The 8340-nt window shown below is 33.2% G+C and overlaps 1 pseudogene; it reads right to left on the reverse strand.

Annotated features, from left to right (window-relative positions):
* Window positions 1-1702: 1702 nt before the first annotated feature.
* LOC122122162 lies at window positions 1703-1799 on the reverse strand (annotated as a pseudogene).
* Window positions 1800-8340: the final 6541 nt, after the last annotated feature.

Consider the following 8340-nt stretch of genomic DNA (forward strand, 5'->3'; position numbering starts at 1 on the left):
CATCAATCTAAAGGATTAAGACTTTTTAATCCTCTCTGTAAGTCTTCTGCCAAAGAATTTATCCCCACGGTTTCCAAATGAGCTTGACTAAGGGCTGAGATGTCTTCCTGTAGCTGTCCTATCTCATGAGTTAAGCTATTGTCCTTCCAGATTTTTTGTAAATGCACTTTGGTAACTTCCCAATCTAAGCTCTCATTATAAGGTAATGGGGTAACACAAATATATTTAAATGACTGATGACATCTAGTTGTCAGCTGGGTTTTTAGATTATTGACTTGAGTCCCTAACTTTAAGACTACTTTTTCCAAAGCCTCTATTTTGTTTTTTTAATTTTGGTTCAATAATTTGTTGCTCTGTTATTGTTAGAGAAACATCCTTATTTAACTCATTAACAAAATGTGCCGGGCCTTTTCAACCAGCTTCTTGATCTTTCCCCATATAGGTGGTGTTGCGGTTTTTGTTGAATTAGCCTCTCAATTGTTCTTGAACTAAGTCCGGTATGGCTTGAATCTTTTCTTGAGTTAGGGGCCACTGATTAATCCATACAAGATCATCACTTTTCCATATTATTTTGTCAGCATAAAGCTGCTCCTCAGTGGCCCCTATGAAAAATTTTGCTCCTTCAATGAGGAGTCTATTTGTCCTATTTTATTTTCATGTCTTGCATGATGTCTCTGCCCCATAAAGAAAAGGGCAAGCTGGGGATAACATAAGGTTTGAAGTGGCCTTGCTGCCCTTCACATACCCATTTGAGTTTCTGAGCTGACTAAGCTTCATTAGAAGCCATCCCTAATCCAATTAAGGAAGAAGAAGTCTCTTGCACTGGCCAGGCCATAGGAAAATCTTTTCCAGCAATACAGGATCTCTCAGCTCCTGTGTCTAAGAGTCCTGTCATTTGTTTTCCATTGACTTTAATGGCCTTGTAAGGCCATTTATCTGTAATTTCCTGAACCCAGGCTATAGTATCTGTGGTGACAAACCCTCCTTTTCTGTTTTGAGTCAGTGTGGGATTAGGCAAGTTTAGATATCAGAGTAAAAGTATTTGGGCAATCCTCTGTCCTTTATTAACTTGAATAGTCTCTTTTAGAGACCTTTGTCATGGCCTTTATAGTGGTAGGACTGTCTGAGTCTATTACAACTGGTAATACCTCAAAATTCTTTTTATAGTTTGAGCCACCAGCGTCCGGCAACACCAATACTTACTGTAAAAATTCATGAATTCCGTGGAATTCTTCCAAGTGAATAGCCTGCATTAGATGTCAAAATATATTCAAGAGTTTTTGTATATATGTATAATGATTTCTGCAGAGTTTTTGAAATTTTAATCAGAAATAATTTTAATTTATCCGTTTAAATGAATAGTACAGAAACTAAAATATTTCTGGTGCTTGTCTGAAAAAGAATATTTTAAAATATTCTATGTTTGTATAATGTGTTCTTTCAGATTGTATTCCATATAGAAAGTTTTAGATTCCTTTTTTTCCTCGGTCTTAATATTATTTTTCATTGGGATAAAATGACAATGTTGTCTAATTTCAACAGTTTTGTAAAGTTTATGGTATGTAAACGCCTTTCTGAGGTGAAGATTTAATACACTGATGTCAAACTAAATTTAATTATATGAATTACGTGTGTTGTTACACTTGTTATTTTGTAATCAACTTTTTAATAACTGTTTTTCATTTCTTGCATCTGAAGAATGAAAAATACGGAATACTTCACAAATTTTCATATCATCCTTGTGCAATTGCCATGTTAATCTCTGTATTGTAATTTGGGAATACGTGCTGCTGAAGCATGTAGTATCTTCTAAATTTAAGTAGTTAATGATGCAATCTTTATACAGACTTATATCCACGGTTCCCTATTTGTAATAAGGAAACTATATTGTTCCTGACAATGCTACTGATCTTATTTCCCTAAAATTCTGTGAATAGTGGAAAAAAATATATTGTTCATCTTAATGCTCACATTTGCAAATTTTTTTGTCAATGACAATTTTAAGTCTTTTTCATTTGGAATTTGATCATACTTTCGATAATTTATTGCTAGGTCCAAAGGTGATGGCTTTTTCATGTACTAATTGATCCAACTGAATTACCTTTGTGGAGCTAATGGATTCAAAGTAAGCCTTGCTTAAGAGCTACTTCTAACCTTCTGCAGCTGACATTTTCCCTAGTGAGGTCTTATTGGCACAAATGTCTACCTGACCCTTTATTCTTCTTCCATGTAGGAACAGACCAATCAGAATATCTTACCCTGACAGCAATAGATTGTTTTACTTGAACAACACTAATCTTAGTTACAAGGGATCATAGAGAGATGAACAGTTCAGTCATAACTGTTCCGACTAGAAGGTATTTTATCAAAATATAATTGTTTATTATATCTAACATTTCAAAAGTAACTAAAGCCAAGAATGTGAAAAAATTGATCATATTCATGATTACTTAATATCCTGGCCTGTCTACCATCCTACCAGGCAGGAAGTTACACTACTGCATTTCTATCACCAAATATTTTCATAGTTGCAGGAGAAGTCCAGATGTTTCTTCTCATTATTAGGCCTTAAATTGGTAATGTTTTAATCATAGTGTTTTCTCTAGCCTACAGGCTGTAAATCTACAAATGGTAAAGCTTTAGGTCCAACTCTATCAAACACTGAGGTAGAGATAATGTAATAATACTTTAAAACAGAGTTGCCTTTGATACTGTACCCACAACAGAACAATGCAAAACATGTGTCTTTTTTTCTTATATTATATATAGTTATATATTTTATATTTATATGTGCTGATTTTATATTTCACACAATGAAACTTACTAGAATTAGTTGATAATTTCACAAATAAATTAAAATTTATTTATTCCAATAAATAGAATTGGAATAAAATAATTAGGTTTAAAATGTATATTAGAATATAAAAAGTATCAATGCAGTGTCTTTGGTATAAACTTGTGATACATTCTAACTGTTCTTGGTCTTCTGAATTCACATGGTAAAAAACAATTTTGTTTTCCTCTAATCTATAAGGGATTTTACTATGCTTCTCTGTTTATTGTTTTAATTCACTGATCCCAAACTGTTTTTCTCCATATTTCTGAAGCATTCCTACTGATTATGCCCAATTTTTTCTGATAAGATGTCTAACAAATATTATTCTTCTGCACGACCCAATGATTCCTAGGATCCCAGGTACCAGTTACCTGCATCATCAGATAACAAGGGCAAGACTTCTCACATAGGCCCATGCAACATGCAACAAAGTAATTGAAGACCCATTTCAATTTCTCATTTCCTGTATTTCAGGGCCCCAATTCCTTGAGATACAGGATTTAGCAGTAAGCAATTGTGAAATGCAAGGCAACTTAAAATGAAAGATGAGATCACAAAATTTGAGAGTATGTACTATGATTCAAATATTCAACTTACAGATGGCCAGCCCATATCAGTGAACAAGTTCACAAGGTGTCATAAGATTATTTTTAATACCCCTCCCCTATGATTAATGAAAGATTTTAGTCCAGCATAAGTGGACCAAAAAATAGTTCCTGGAAGGATAGATCCATCATTGGTCTACCAATTCCCAGAAAAATTTACTTAGAGTTCAAATATAATTCAGAAAAACATTGAGAAGATCCTTAGTGCTTCAAAACACTGGGACATCAGTACAACATGGTTCAGTGGTATAAAATGTCACTCTCAAACCAATGATAATCTACATTTAATCTCCTGAAAGTTATTCCTTTACAAATTAACTCTTTAAAATCACATTCACCAAAATAACATTTGACAAGTAGATGATACTTAGTGACATTACAATTTTTTCAAGTGTAGGGAGCAAGTTACAATAGAGTTGAATTATTTACCCAGCACTAATGCCAAACACGTTCAACCATTCATTAAAGTCTAGAAATAGTACCAACCACAATTTGTGTTTTTCAGTAGGATCCTTCCAGAAAAGTGTTGACTAGATCAGTCTGCCAAATTTCAAACCAAAACGTTTGCTAAAAAAGTAAATGTCATCATTTAATAAGGTACATTTTAAAACGTCACAAATATTTGTCTTATCATATGTAATATTATGTTTTCCCTATCTGTCTAACATAGGGAGAAATATGACTTTAAGTCTTGAATATGGGTACTCATCAGAGATATGACAAACAAAATCTGTCTTCTATTTCTATCACATTCCTCTATAGGAATAAATTTTAGTTTTCTTCTTTTTCCAAAACTTATAGGTAGTAAAAATATTATACCATGTAAAATAAAACAATCACACCACTGTACAAAGCCATTTATAAAAATTGGTAGCTAGGAGTACATTCTATGCGTTTTTTAACTTTCTTTTTGACTGAAGATTAATCTTCCAAATGGATGAGAATAAAATCATGTTTAGGTGCTTCACGTCTCCAGTCTTGCAAATTATTACTGCAGATGAATGAATTATGGAAATATAAGCTGACATCAGTTCAAGGATATGCAGAATGGAATCTCCATGAAATGTATATAAACCTTTCAAAGTATTAATAGACAGTTTAACAGGATGACTATCAGGAAGTTGAAAGCAGAAAGAAATTATAGTAAAGACATAGAATGAATGAAAAATGAACAAGGGGCAAGTACAGCTAGAATACTCAATGTACACATATGATAAAGGGAGTGGTAAATCTGAAATAAATATTGGAGAAGCATTTGGTTGAGAATGATGGAAGGAGTGACTCTTATCCAAGAGCAATGGACAATTAGATGGATATATTTAATTGTAACACACTTGCACAACCTTTTGAAATTCAGTTTAAAAACACAACAAAAAACAAAAACACACAAAAATCACAACCAACCCGAAATCTCTAGAGAGTATGAATATTTCCTCCCAAAATTTTAAGCAGTTAATGAAGGGTAGTCTTGGGAAAAGCAAACAACGCTGTCCAAAGGGAGAAGTTTGGGATAGGAGAGAATTTTGAACAGATTTAAATAGATTGTCTAAGGTTATAAATCACCTACATCTGCTGCAAATAGTATCTTTCTTCTAGGAGTTCTCTGTCTGAACTGGATAATCCAGTCGTGAGACACACTTGATAGCTTGTGAAGATAGAATGGAAGAAACAAGATCAAGAACGCGTTACTCCACTGGAAAGAAAACAATCCTCTATATTTTCTCTAATCTTTCTTCACTACGCTTTCTTTATTCTTTTAAGTCAATTGATTTTGAATTATATTTTTCCTTCTTTCTTCTGGCAAAGTAATTGGTCAAAGTAATTCATTAAATATTATTTGCCATTTTCTTCTGTCATGCTGGTTAATTGGCCAGGCGAGTCTATTAAACTTCCCTCTTGCATTTGGTTGCCATGAAACAACATCTATGTCAATGAGAAGAAATCTACTGTAAAACTTTGTCTCCAGAAAACAGTCCAAGAAGCTGTGATCACAAATATTTGGCTGTATATTTTCTTTTTTCTTTTACCTTGAAAGTCTTCTTTTGTCTAATGTTCCCACAAACATAAGTACTCCATCACTTTTTGGTTCAATCAATTCTAACCTAAAAGATATATTTTGCTAAGAAAATGGTTAGAGGAAACTGAAAAATACTGCACTTTTATCTTCTATCGTAAGACTCTCCTTAGATACCATATCAGGAACAATGAAGTTATTCTATGCAAAATTATTTCAATAGATTATTTTTCTCTTGGTCTTGCATTTGTTCACCAAGATGTATGGAGGAGAGTAGAGTTAAATCACCTATACCTGGAAAGACAGTGTCTGTTACAAAAGGACAATGCTTCTATGTCCTGCTTCTATGTCCTCCTCTTAGCTCTTGCCTGATTTCCAATTAATCACAGCATCTTGGCTGCAAGTCTAGTGAAGCTGAAGGACTATATGGGCTCCACCACTGTTACATCTTCATGATTTGTCTTTGAAAACTCTTTAATTTGCCTCATTTGGATGTGGAATGTATTTTCATGTCCCCATTCAATCTGTTCGGCATTGTAGTGAGCCAAATCGGCTCTGTAAAATCACTTTAGATAGTAAAATATTAACACAATTTAGGGCTGGGAAGTTGGCTCTTTGGTAGAGTGCTTGCCTTGAATGCCTGAGACCCTGGGTTTGATTCCTCAGCACCACATAAGCAAAAAGAAAAAAAGCCGAAAGTGGTGTTGTGGCTCAAGTGGTAGAGCGCTAGCCTTGACCTGAAGACCTGAGGGACAGCACCCAGGCCCAGAGTTCAGGCCCCATGACCGGACCCTCCAAAAAATATTAATACAATTTTTAAAAAAATTTGGACTTCCTTCACTGCTAAAGCCAATACGCTTAGGTAGGGCTTCTAAGAACTATGTTTTCTTACCTTTTCCATTTGCTCAATTCTTTTCTGAACCCAAAACATTTTGGCTTATGTAATAAGAGAAGTCTTCACTATCTCATGTTATTAAGGATATTATTTTTTGTGAGCCACTTAGAAATGTGAAATCATTGGTCTGAATTATATAATCAGATTTTTTTCTGTTTCACTGCTTCAAATGCTTCAAATGCAAATGCTTCTTTATGTAGCAATATTTTAAAAATCAATTCTATTTGACATCTAATTCAAATTGATTACCGCGTTTTTATCAGAGGGTTATCAACGTGATTTTTATCCAACTAGAAAATATTTTCATAATATAATTGCCGAATTTTTCGAAAAAGAATAATGTTACAAACAGAAATGTGTAAACCCAACACCTTCTTGCATTTTGGAGGGCACTTTCTCCCTAAATATTTTGACTCAAATTATCTTTTTCAGAGAATTACTGTTTGGTAATTAAAGGTAAATTCACAAATTTTGATGTCTTATTTTTTTAAGAATTTGAATTTAAATTCCAATACAACCTTGTTTCACAGAGTGAGAATATATTTCCTGGGTAAGGATAATTCCAAGGGAACCAACCGGATTTACAGCAACGTTTCGGAGGTTTGTTTGTTTAGTGTGAAAAAGAGCCATCTTCACCCACATTGCTTCCTCTCTACTAAGTCTCCGTGGATTTCGTTGCATGAAAGCCTATTCTCCCAGGAAATTTTAAATTTTCTTAATAGGCTAAGTTGTTAAAAATTTTGAACAATTCAAATTTACCTGTCATAACTTTAAAACTCTTGAAATTCCTTTATCAGATCCGCGAATTCACCAGTCCTATTTCCACCTTTACCATCCAAAAGTTAACATGCTCTTTTCATGATATAGTGTCCATGCAACTATTATTTTCCAGTAGCTTTGTACTGTGTATATATAGCCATATAAACTGATGCTAAGCAAAATGAATTCCAAGATATGGAACCAGATTTTTTTCATTTGTGGTTGTTGTTTTTGATGAACTATGTGACTTGTTTTCTTTGGGTTTTTCCCCTATAGTTCATTCCTGCTGTATTTGATTTTGTATTGTGTATGAATTTACCTTAAATAGGGAAGGGAAGAGGAAAAGCAAAATGGTGAAACAAAAGACAAAGTGAAAACCAATACAATAGCAACACTCACAAGACAATATGTTGGAAATGTACCTTATAACTTGTGAGGGGTGAAGGGGTGAAGGAAAACTGTGAGAAAAATGGAGGGGTAACAAGTTTGAAATGTTTTTTATTCACTACCTTACAATTACTGTAACCTCACTGTACATCAAATTGATAATAAAATTGAAAAAATAAGCTGCATAAAATGTAATTTTACTGTATTGGCACAGTAAATATTATTCTTTATGTAGCAATATTTTAAAAATCAATTCTATTTGACATCTAATTCAAATTGATTACCGCGTTTTTATCAGAGGGTTATCAACGTGATTTTTATCCAACTAGAAAATATTTTCATAATATAATTGCCGAATTTTTCGAAAAAGAATAAATTTATTACTTTCTCATTCTAAAACAGAAAAACACTTTAATGCTATGGAAACCCATAACTTTTAAAATTAAATAATTTGTTAAGGGGGCAGAGTATATATTTTCTTCAAAACAACTACTCATAATTACTCATTTTTAAATTCTCAACATTCCATACGCTAGAGATTCAAAACAGTATTTTTATGCATGTTATAAAATTCTGCAATAGATGCAGTTTCCAATGGAGTGTACAGATTGAGAAGTCAATAGAAAAATAGCCACATTCTGGTAGAGGATAAAACTATGAAGCATCTGTAATAATTAATTCCTCAAGAGTAAGCAATATTTTTTATCAGAGTAAGCTGTTATTTCTATGACTATCAATCCCAAGATTTATGCCAGGAAGTCATCCTAGCCCAACAGTTTCCAACTTGTAAGGGGCAGCCTAAAATTCCTTAATTCATATCATGAATAGCTTATCTCTATTGTGA

Source organism: Dipodomys spectabilis, unplaced genomic scaffold (assembly GCF_019054845.1).
Source record: "Dipodomys spectabilis isolate Male_0828 unplaced genomic scaffold, ASM1905484v1 ptg000205l, whole genome shotgun sequence".
NCBI classification, from domain to species: Eukaryota; Metazoa; Chordata; class Mammalia; order Rodentia; family Heteromyidae; genus Dipodomys; species Dipodomys spectabilis.